This window comes from Gossypium raimondii, chromosome 7 (assembly GCF_025698545.1).
Source record: "Gossypium raimondii isolate GPD5lz chromosome 7, ASM2569854v1, whole genome shotgun sequence".
In the NCBI taxonomy this organism is placed as follows: Eukaryota; Viridiplantae; Streptophyta; class Magnoliopsida; order Malvales; family Malvaceae; genus Gossypium; species Gossypium raimondii.
In genome coordinates, this window is record NC_068571.1 from 14730715 (window position 1) to 14743138 (window position 12424).

The window sequence follows — 12424 nt, forward strand, 5'->3', positions numbered from 1 at the left end:
ATTGTCCCAAAGGACTAACTACAATAACTTTATTAATAGTTTCCTCTATCCTAAATTCCTAGTTTAACAGAAACACTACTAATAAGAAATAATTGGGTAAAACCAATCTTAGTCAATGCAAGGTACAAATTAGAATGGGTCGTAAAAGAACTTACGAGGATGTCAGATGTGTCTCGAAACTCTTAACACCTAGCTGCATAAACCAGTGTCAGCTGTACAACCTCAGTTCTGATCGTACCCATCAGAGGTTGCTATCTAACTCTCTGGTTTTGAGTCTGAGCCAGAGCTCACATCAAACTAGGAAAATAATTTGGATAATCCTTAACACGAAGCTCAGTGGACCCAATTCTCAAACATGCACCTGACCTTTTCAAACACTCGCCTAGATGGTGCTTATTACAATACCTAAAAACAAGAATTCTTACCGATCGAATAGAACTTCTAGTACCCGTTACTGCAACATTCAATTGAGGTCTTCCCTTTTTGAATTGCTTCAAAGATCTCAAATTCAATCCAGTAGGAGCGAAAACCCTCTTATTTTGTACTTTATTCTTTTCATATTTCTCACGCTCCAAGTAGTTACTCCCTTCCATTATCTTTTTCTTCTTAACAATAGTCTCGAAATCCCTTTCAAGAACTCTCAACATCGCTTGGGACACTGCATCATCCCCAGTCTCTTAATTTTTGCCTTCAGTGATTTACGCATCCATGGTGTCACTCATATCAAAATCAGGCATACACCCTTGAGTGGCGTGAACCTCGTACGCGTTGAAATTACGAGTCATAATTTTAGTTTTCCTTATCATTTCTAAAAAGGTAAACTTTTAAAATATGATAAATATGAAAGAAAATAAACAAATAAGTTTGGGATACAACTTATGAATACAAAAACAGTCTCAGAAATGAACCTAAGTTATAATTCATCTAGACCCAGTTTCTATAAAGATGTTTAAGACTCAAAAAGTTTAGGCAAATAAAGAACTATGACCCACTATCTATAAACGAGATAGGAATGAACGTTATAGGGGTGACAACCACACTTCCAAAATAGGTAAGAAGTGAAGTGATAAGATCAAGATAGTTTTCAGTGCCACAAGCAAACAATCTTGACAAGTTCAATTTTAGTTATTGAAGAGCAAATGAGATTTAACTCAAATTACATAGTTGATCAGTCATTAGTTTCAAATGTCTACACAAAATTCGACCATTAATGTGGTTCATGTATACAAGTCGTACATTGAACCAAATGGTTCATGAATCCTCTTCAGTGCATCCAAGATCGAATGATTCCCCCTTGGTGTTCATTACGTTTTAACGACAAACCTCCTTAGGTGTACGTAGCATCATTAATGTCATACATGTATCGATGCCATTCATGTATCAGGAAATGAATGAATCAATTGAATAGTCATACTAGGCCTCCTTGGTTGTACATACATGAATAAGTTCTTTGAACTTCAGAAATCCATTCCCCTTGCACGTAAATACATCCACAAGTTTAATGTTACGTCATTAATTTCATACACCCCTTATTGACTGTGCAAAATGTAACACACCTGTAACACCCCTAACCCATATCTGTCACTGGAATAGGGTTATGAAACACTACCGTACAAACGGAACATTAAAACATAAATTTCATACATCACTGCAAACATAATCTAAATACATTCAATCACACACATAAAGTCCCTTAATCAAGCCCTTGAGGCCCTAGAAATACCTTAGAAACAATTCGAGACCAAATGATAAACATTCAGAAAGTATAAGAAAAGTTAGAAAAATTGCACTGCAGGGGTCACAAGGCTATGTGCCTTGCATGGCTAAGACACATCCCTGTGTCTCAGGCCATGTGACAATCGAAATAGGGACACACGACCATTTCCTAGCCTATATCGCCACCTGTGCAGCTCTCTGAGTTAGGTCACATGGCCAAGTCACACGCCCGTATGCCAGGCAATGTAACTCTCGAAATAGCCACACACACCCATGTGTCAGGCTGCGTGCTAGGCCGTGTAATAGCCTAACTTGCATGCATTTAAACCTACAGGGGACACACAACTATGTCACCTAGCCGTGTGTCACATACGGCTAAGTCACACGCCCGTGTCTTAGGGCATTTCTAACACCAAACTCATGCAATCACCTAAAAGCATTTTGTGCACAATATCAAGGCATCATAACATGACCAAAACCAACATGAAATAACCAATTTAATAGTCCAAAATCATTCAACCAATATGTCATATAAGGCACCTGAAATGAAAACATACAAACTTACCTAAACTTGTAACACCCTAAATTTTGGGCCTAGAAGAAATAGGTTTTGAACAAGGGAACATTTAAGAGACTGCACATAAATATTTAGTTGTGCAAGGAAGTGACATAAATCAATGTCTGCTTCAGTGATTAAGTGATTTAGGAGTGTTTGGATGTGTCTGAGAAGTTAGGGGTTCAAGCCTTGGCTTATGCAAAATTTTTATTTTAAGTGAATAAAATCCTTGGATCTAGATAGTAGGTTCTTAAATTATTGTGGTTAAAATATGATACAAAGGAGTTATTGGTTTAGTGGTAAGGGGCATGTGGAGTGTACATGGGGTCTAAGGTTCGAGTGGTGGCAGATCAAAAAGGGAGTATTTATTTTGTTGCCTAATTTGTATGGGTGGTAGAGTTGGATTGAAATACTGCTAAATGGAGTTTGAACTGGTCATAGAGAGAATTGAGGAAGGATATTTAGAGAGATTTGAGGAGAGAATATTGGGATTTAGGGAGGTTGTTGTTATGGAGAGATATATATCATCTCATTTGTTCCTTGTTCTCGATTGGAGATTGGTGAGGTTTTCAAGGTTTTCGTCGCTTTCTCCACCCTGCATTGCTTCCATTCCTAACTGGTGGTGGTCGAGGTTGATCGACAGATTGCCTGGGAACCAAGGGTGCAATGATCATTGATTTTTGGAATAAGAGTGTTCGGAAGAAAGGGAATCTGCAAATCACAACAGGACACACCACCCCACCGTAACTGAAGAACGACAAAAGCCAAAAAGCTGAAATATGACATTGAGATCACACGAGTGTGCGATCGCTCAAGTGGAAAGCCAAACCTGCGAATCATGGGCGATAAACTGTAAAGGCCTCCATGAGCATTTCCATGGGCTTAGGCCTTAATGGGCCACGTTGGGTCGAAATGGGTCGTGTGGGCTCGTTGAGTTTGTGGTCCCACACGGATGAAATCCACGATTTGTGGCAAATACTAGACGGGGCTAGGTAGATCTAATAGCAATGGAAAAATTTAGGTTCGACGAGCCGCACAAGCGTGTCGGCCCACTTGGGTCGAGTATTGGGCCTTGGGCCCATTTATACTATTATGACCATTTAGGTTATTTGAATCACTCGAGGCGACTGTGGACCTTTCAAGAGGTCAATAAATGATCGAATTACCCCTACAGGGAAAAATGATCGAATTACCCCTACAGGGTAAAATGAGCGAATTACCCCCACAGGGTAAAATGATCGAATTACCCCTACAGGGTAAAATGATCGAATTACCCCCACAGGGTAAAATAACCGAATTACCCCCACAAGGTAAAATGACCGAACTACCCCTATAGGGTAAAATGACCGAAATACCCCCATAGGGTAAAATGACTGTTATACCCCTAGGAGATGAAATGACTGTTACGGCCTTATGTTATGACTGATTTGCTCTATGATATGTATGACTGTGATTGAGCATGACATTTTGCATACACGTACGATATTATGTCACGACATATTGTATGGGGATGGGTTGTTATATTTGGAGGAAGTGTACCGTACTAATAAGGTTGCACGGGTCGCCCAAGATGAATGTGGACCTACTGATGGCTATATGCCATTTATTTTACTAGTAGCTTTGCTGCGATATTGGTGTGTTGGCTGCGTGGGTCAATGTTATCCCCACATGGTGTGTTGGTGGTACGGAGTGGTGTGTTGGCTAGATTGGGATGGGTTGCATTATTGCACTGTATCGATACTGTATTGGGCTAAGGCCCACATTGTTACTGTATTAGGCTAAGGCCCACATTGTTACTATATTGGGCTAAGGCCCACACTATACTGTTACTGAATAGGGCGCAAGCCCAAACTGTCACTGCTTGTTGGATACTGATTGACTGATAGGGGATTACACACTGAGTTTTTGTAAACTCACCCCTATGTTTAACTGTATAGGTATCCCCAGTTGTAGGCAGGTCGGTGTTGCGATAGACTTGGAGGTGGCTACACAACTACAACTGTTTTACACTTGGTTTTATTTAAATTTAAAGTTTGTGTTGGGTTTTGTTTATGTAGTAAGGTCATTTATGTTGGTATAAATTTTTAATTGGGCTTTTGCTTACTTGTTTTAAACTGCTAGTTTAGGAGAAGACGAATTTTCAAATTAATTATTGTTTTCGAAAGACACTTCAATGTGACACGCCAGATTCAGCCATAACTCTTAGGTCGGGTTTGGGGTGTTAGAAAAGTTATATATATATATACTTGACCACATTTCATTCATCCGTATCTAGTTCAATATCATCCCAAACATACCATATCTTAACCATATTGAAATCAACTCATCACATACCATTTTTGCCATTCAGACATGCATCAAAACATTGCCACATTAGCTCATACTAGTGAGGCATCAAAAATACCAAAACAACTTATACATGCCATTATAATCTATTATGCATACATGACATAAAAACACAAAAACATTTAGTTATTACATACACATTCATCAAACAACATTTTATACATCCTAAATACGTTTCAATCTCAAATTGAGCTACAAAAGTTGATACATGCGACTACCTTAGGAGATACAGAAACTACCAAAGTCATTGGATAGTCTGAGCTAAAGGTTTGATCTTTCCAAAGTGTCAGCAACAACGATCCACAAAATAATCCACAAGAACAAGTAAGTTTATAGAGCTTAGTATGAACGTAGCATATCATTTAATCTAACAATAAATGTAATACGATTCACATATTATTCAATTTAGAATTACTGAAGTCTAGATAGGGTAAAAAAGTACATCCAGGAGCACCAAATTACAAACAGGGGCACATATGTGCAATTCAGGGGTATCGAAGTACAAACAAGGGCACATATGTGCAATTCAAGGGTACCGAAGTACAAACAAGGGCACGTATGTGCAAATCATCATTATTCTTCTAATAACGTAACAATTAAAGCATCATAATACAAGTAGACAAATAGAAATTCATTACGTATTAAAACACTCCGACCTTACCTCAACGATTAGGGCATAAAAACAAAGTCAATTAATCCGAGGCTTTAGCTTTTCCCCGATCTAAATCCATACTAGGTCTATCTTGATCTAAATATACATGTTCAATCCATTTAATACTTCTACTATTCAATTCAGTCCATATTTCATATTATTGAAAAATTACTATTTTCCCCTAACATTTTAACTTTTTTACAATTTAGTCCTTAAGCCCATAAATTGAAATTTAAATATTTTCATCCCTCATTCAAGCTAACCGATTTCATTAAAGACCTCTATAAACTCATACAAACCATCATTTCATGAGTTTAACTTGAACTTTTACTACTTTTACAAATAAGTCCCTAAATATCATTTTCATCAAAAAACACTTCACAAAACTTATTTATTTATCAACAAGGACTCATAATCTTTAATAAAACATCAAGAACCATGCAATAGCATTCATGTTATAATCCTAATTCTTTAACAATTTTTCAAATTAATCCTCGGGAGTTAAGCTACAACAATCCTGAAAACATAACAATCATTAAAAATGGGGCTAAACTACTCACCATGTAATGGAATAAAAGCTAGCCTAAATTGTCTTCTTCTCTATTGGAGATATTCGGTTAACACAAAGAAAAGGGAAGATGATGATAGCTTTTAAGTTTTAGTTTTATTTAATTTAATCAGATTTACTTATTTACCTATTTAACTTTTAAAAACATTCAAAATTTCAAATAAACCTTGCCATGAATATTCACTAACCACACAAATGGTATAATTACCATCCAAGTCCTCTCACTTTAAGGTTTAATAACCATTTAATCCTTTTATCCAATAGTACTATACTTTTGCTCCTTTTACGATTTAGTCCTTTTCACATAATTAATCATGTAAACGTTAAAATTTCTTAACGAAATTTTAACATGACCTCAATATATTCCCGTAAACATTAAAACAATAATTTACTCATTGGATTTGTGGTCCCAAAGCCATTGTTCTGGTTTCACTAAAAATATGCTGTTACAACCCCTATCTTGTCTCGTTGTTGGATTAAGGTTTCAAAGTATTACCGAGCAAAACAAAACATATACCTTTCCAACAAAAATAGTTATACAATTAAACACCAAAATATATCAAATTAATCTAATCATGGAAAATATTACACTTGTGGACCTTGAATCGAGCCTATGGTACCCTAAAAATAGTTTAGCAACAATATGGGATCAAAACGAAACAAATCAGAACATTTTGGAAAAACATGAAAATCTAGGGAAGTAGAGGTCACGCGACCGTATGAACATTTGAAGTTAGGACACACGGTCGTGTCTCAACCCGTGTGTATATTTGAATAGGGCCACACGGCTGTGTCACAGACCGTGTGCCAAATCATATGTGCATCTGAAGTTGGGTCACACAACTGTGTCACAAGCCATGTGCCAAACCATGCCGCAAATTATTTTGAGACAGATAGTTGTGTCACAGACCGTGTCTTAGACTGTGTGAAACTTGTATCTAAAAAAATAAATACACACGGCCATGTGTGGTGACCATGTGTGGCACACGGTGTTGTGCTCCATTTTTGGCCCATAAATTAAGCCAAATCAAGCATCATTTCTTGCACAACAAGACATAGCATCTCTAATTCATTTTACATGGTTAAAAGAACATTCAAATCACCAAATACATGCCAAAATTTAATCCATCCTACGTCGAACCAATATGCCATCAAAGGTCACCCCAATTCATACATTCATTCAACTCATGAACAAAGTTACAATAAAGGAACAAGTTTTATCATTAGATAACCATTCATGCCTAAAACCACCAATCTAATTGACCAAAATATGGGCATACTCAACAAGCAACCATTTCAAAACATCATCATCAAATATATATACCATTTAGGATCAACTTAACTACATCCAACACAAGTACACATCTAAAACCAAGCACATCACTAGATATACCAAAATAACTTAACAATTTACATATCAACAAAAAAACACCTTTATACATGCCACATCCCAAAATGAAATACAAAATCTACCAAAATGGCTAGAGAGTGTGAGCTCCAATTCAATCCGGCCAGTCAGGTCGCAAAATGTCAACTACAAAAGAGACACATATGAAACAAATAAGCTTAAGAAGCCTAGTAAGTTCATAGCATTTATATATACCATTTAACTTACCTCAACAAATATAGATAATCAAGAAGATAAGTTTCTAATTCATGACATCTAAAATGCAAGATCACACTACATTAGTATATAATCATTTACATCATTAACGCTATCTTCCAAAAGTCATAACCAATTCATCATCCATAATTTCTCAATAAAATCATTAAAGTTTATAAACAAGAATTTCATAGTAACATTTTTCATTTAGTAGTAATATAATTACCCAACAAAGTTGAAAAAATAAATGAGTTTAAAGACAATCAATACATAGCCCGATGAACTATAGTAACTTGGATCGGATACTTGGGAAACTACACTACACCAAACGCATCGATGATGCATAACTGAGGCACCAAAATGCAAAAAGAGTCAAAGGTACCGAAGTGCAAACAGAGGCACCAAACTGTAAATAGAGGTACCAAAGTGCAAACCCCGTACAAGCGTGCGTTCAAGCCCTATTGGCATGCCAATCGTATCCTAAGTGTTTACTACGTTCAGACAGGCATTTTTACAAAGTTTACACAATTATAATTTAGAGGCACTTCCAGAAACACAAATGTACACATGGTATCAATCGGTTCAATTAATTTCAATATCATATAACCATATGATCCTAAAGGTTCAACAATATCATATATCCACTTTCTCATCCGAACTTATTTGTAAGCATTTTAAAATTAAGAACTTAATAACGTAATTCAACATCAATTACAATTAAACCAAAACATATTAACACAAGATATAAATAAAACTTATAGTTATTTATACTATGAACTTACCTACAATCCATTTCCGCTTAATACATAGGGACTACTCGTAATTTTCCCTTTCCTGCTTATTGTGTTTTACTCGATTCTTGATCTATATAGTAATTAGATTCAATTTATTAAACTCACATACATTTCAAACTCAATTCAATGCATGAGACCCTTAAGTTTTCATTATTTACACATTTTCCTAAACTTTTACATTTCTTACAATTTAGTCCCTAAACTCAAAATTTCAAATTTATTAAAACCACAATTTCACATGCTATCCAATTCTTTTCTAAACTAGTACAATTCCTAATTATTCCCAATTCACAAAATTTCTATTTAAATTTTAATATTTTATCAATTTAATTCTTTAACTAAAACTAACAAAAATCACTTTACAAAATAATATTAATCAACAACCAAGACTACAATTTCACTATTTAACATCAAGAACAACTAAAAAGCATCAATGAAAAAATTTGAAATCCTTAACAGTTTCAAAAACGAAGCTACGGGTTAATTGGATCTAGTTGGAAGGATCTCAAAAACATAAAAATTACAAGAAACGAGTTTAAAACGAGCTTACATGCAAGAGATTGGTGATGCATGAACCTAGAGCTCCCATGCATCTTCACTTTGTGTTTATTTCGACATTCACTAAGTTTGTTATAGCTCACCCACTCTTTCTAAACCTTTGTAGACATTTAGCATTGTGGTGTGAGCGGTGCAAAAATTTGAAGGAAGTGATCCAAGTTAGACTTAGTAATTGAGTAGGTGATTTTATAGCTATTGTTTTGAGCTGTGGGAATAAGGCAATGTGGCAGATTTGTTCCATGAATATTGCTATGATGCTTTGGATGATTACTTGGATTTGCTATTCTCTAAATTTATAGACGTTTGACATTAGCTTATTGGTATTGCTTAGCTTAAATCATTGAGGATGATTGAGTCATAATTTCAGGTATTTTTTATGTCAAACTTTGATATTAAGAATCATATTGAATTGATATAGGTATGGTTGAGTTAAATTCTCTATTTGGAGTTATTTTTATTGTTTTGTGTAGAAGTATCGATAATCGGGTATTTAGTATCGATACCTTCATGATATTTTGAATGTGCAGGAAGTCAATAACTCAATTTGGTATCAATACCATTTCTCAAGTACCGATACTTGGGGTAATAATACCAATACCTTTTGATTGGTATCGATAGTTTATTAGTTTCAATTTTCGCAAGAAAACAACATGCTAATTTGGTACTATTTTTTAGGTCGATATTGATACCATTTATGAGAAATATTGATACCATTGAATGAGTATAGATACCTATGTGACCTTTTAGAAATTCAAGTTAATTGGACTTTAAGCATGCTTTTAACTTGTTATGAGGACAAATATTGTACGTTTAGCAAATTTTAACTCTGTCTAGTGGAGGTTAGACTTAAACCTTCTATAGTTATCTAATTATGATGTTAAACGCATGTCAATGAGACGTTCTATGCCTTGTTGATGATGAGATGGTGGTGTAGCATACTATTACTGAAACAACGAAAATGTGCAAGTGTACACAATCGCAACAAGTAATAAAGTAACAAATAAATGTCGAGTTATCGTACCCATAGAGACTGTGAAAAGAATTATTTATGAATGCAATTTAAAACACTTTGGTAAAGAAAAATATTTTGTTTGAGGTGGTGATTAAAAACTAGGATTTTAACTAAGTAAAATAAAATAAAAGTTCCAATGCATGATTTCAAAAGATTATTTTAATTAAGATGACATAATTCGCTATATTAATTACATTTCTTAACTTAGAATTATTAAACTCATGTCCATGTTGTTATTCATGGTAACTCGGTAATTTTCTAACTTATGAACATACTTACCTACCAAAATCCATTTATCTCTTGACTACATCTCTATGTCAATTCAACCGATTAAACTCATTTTAATAAGAAAATGTGTTAATGCACATACATACTTATGAAATTAAAATAATCTCATGTACATATCTTGATGCCAATTCAAACAATTAATTCAATTTTCATAAGGACATAAAAGATTACGTGAGGTAACAATGTATTTCTACCTTGAAATAGTTTAATCATAATAATCTTGCAAGTTATGCAAGGCTAATGTATCGTTAGAAACCGTTGCTAATTTAACCCTTAGCTATCTTAGATGATTAAACATGCACTGATTAAGTATCATGTCAATTAATTACAATTTCAGTCCATTTAAATAATTAATTCATTAGCTACCTTACAATTGTAATGCAAGAATAACTTAGTCATGGTTTTACTTAATCAAACATCTTACCAAGGCATATAACAACACAAACACAATTTTAATAAATTAAGTGGACAAAATGCAATCAACTTAAAACGAATTAAATTTAAGCCCTATTAATTAAATTAAACATATCAAAATCATAATTATTCATAGACATGTTCATAACAACAACAATAAAATTAAAAGGATAAGGAACAAGAATCAAATCTGGTGTTTCTCTGAGGCTTGACTAGTTTGCTCCACTCCTCCTTCTCCGCTTGTTCTTGTTGAACCGAGGCTTCTACGAACACTTGAATGCTACTCCAAATGGTGGTTGAATTACTCTTTTTCAAGAGGTGAAATTGGCAAGGTGATACGACCCGCCCCCGGGAACGGCTATTGTTTCAGCCTACAAGCAAGGCTCGTCGTGTTTGCAAGCTGGAAGTAGCTCAATTTTATTTTGTGGAGCTTCATTTAGCTCGTTTCCAGCTCTTTACAAGCTCAATGAGCTCGAACTAGCTCAATAAACTCATTTTAGTTTTCTTTAGTTTTGCATTTTATTTTGCTGGAATAAATTTTAGTTAATTTAGTTTAAGCTAATTAACTAATTTAACTAGGTGTTAATTGTGTCTTTAAGTCATTTAATGTGTCTTATTATTTTCGGCATTAATAAGTTGAGTTAATTAATTTGTCTTGATCTAGTTAAATTAAAGATGTCTTGATTTTATTTAGTTTGTCTAAATTTATACATGCAATAAATTTGTCCAAATTAATTTATGTGTCATGTTTATTAATATTCTAGTTGTCACAATGTTAATTAGGATGTTCACATTATGTTTTTAATTAAGTTCATTTGTGTTATGTAGGTGCACCAATTTGAAGATACATTGGGCGATTCATGCATGTAGATTCAATGTATGTGAAGGTGCATGTGCAAATTGGTTTAATGCATTAAAGTTGATTAATTTTAGTGTTTTTCAAGGCAACTATTCGGCCAAAAGTGTCCAAGTTGCTCATCCCTCCAAGCTTGGCCGATTCTCTTCTCAAGGGAGCATAAAGGCTGTTCACACCATGGTCGTTCGGTTCAGCCATGTTCACACCATGAGGACTCTTCAAAACCGTCCATTCACACCCCAAAAGGTGCTCAAGTTCTCTTTTAATGCTGTCGTTTTTCATCAAGAGTTGCCTAATGAATGAGTCAATTAAACTCATTAGGTGAACTTGGTCGCTACATGAATCTCCAAATTCATTTGATCAATTTGAAGCTTTAATTTTTCTCACCATTCAAATTAATCTACATTGGCCAATATACATGGATTTAAGCTGAATTTATTTCAATGTTTGCTTAGATATTAAGTCTTGAACTTGTCTATTCGGCTACTAGTCACTCAAGCTATAAATAGTTGCTGAATTTCTTGTAAAGGGACTTTTGCCATTTTGATTATTGAATTAAGTATTTTATAGAAATTCTTCTCTCAATTTCGTCCAAAGACTTAGTTGGCTTATCTACTAGTTAGTGGCGTCAACCTTTGTTCTTTGCATCCCGAACTTATCACTTTCACCCAAAGTGTGGCGTTCATTTGATACCGAGGTTCCTATCTTTGATAGATAATGGGTCGAGGTCCTATTACATCCGTTTCCATTTCACCTTAAACCGAAAATTCCATACCTTTAATATTTGTTTTCTTTCTTTCTTAGTCGAAATATCTTACCAACCATTTCCTTTTAACCTTAAATGAACCATAAACACCTTCATTGAACAAATATAACTCTTTGAATCAAGACGAACGAAACTTCATCGTTAAGACGATCGGGCAACGAAAACGACTCGGATTCATCAACGAGGACGGGGTCGTATCATTTGGTATCAGAGCTACTAAAACGAGGAGTTCGGACGTTCGAGAAGAGCCGGAGTAAGTAGATTTCTGAAAAAAATTTGAAAAAAAAATCGAAAA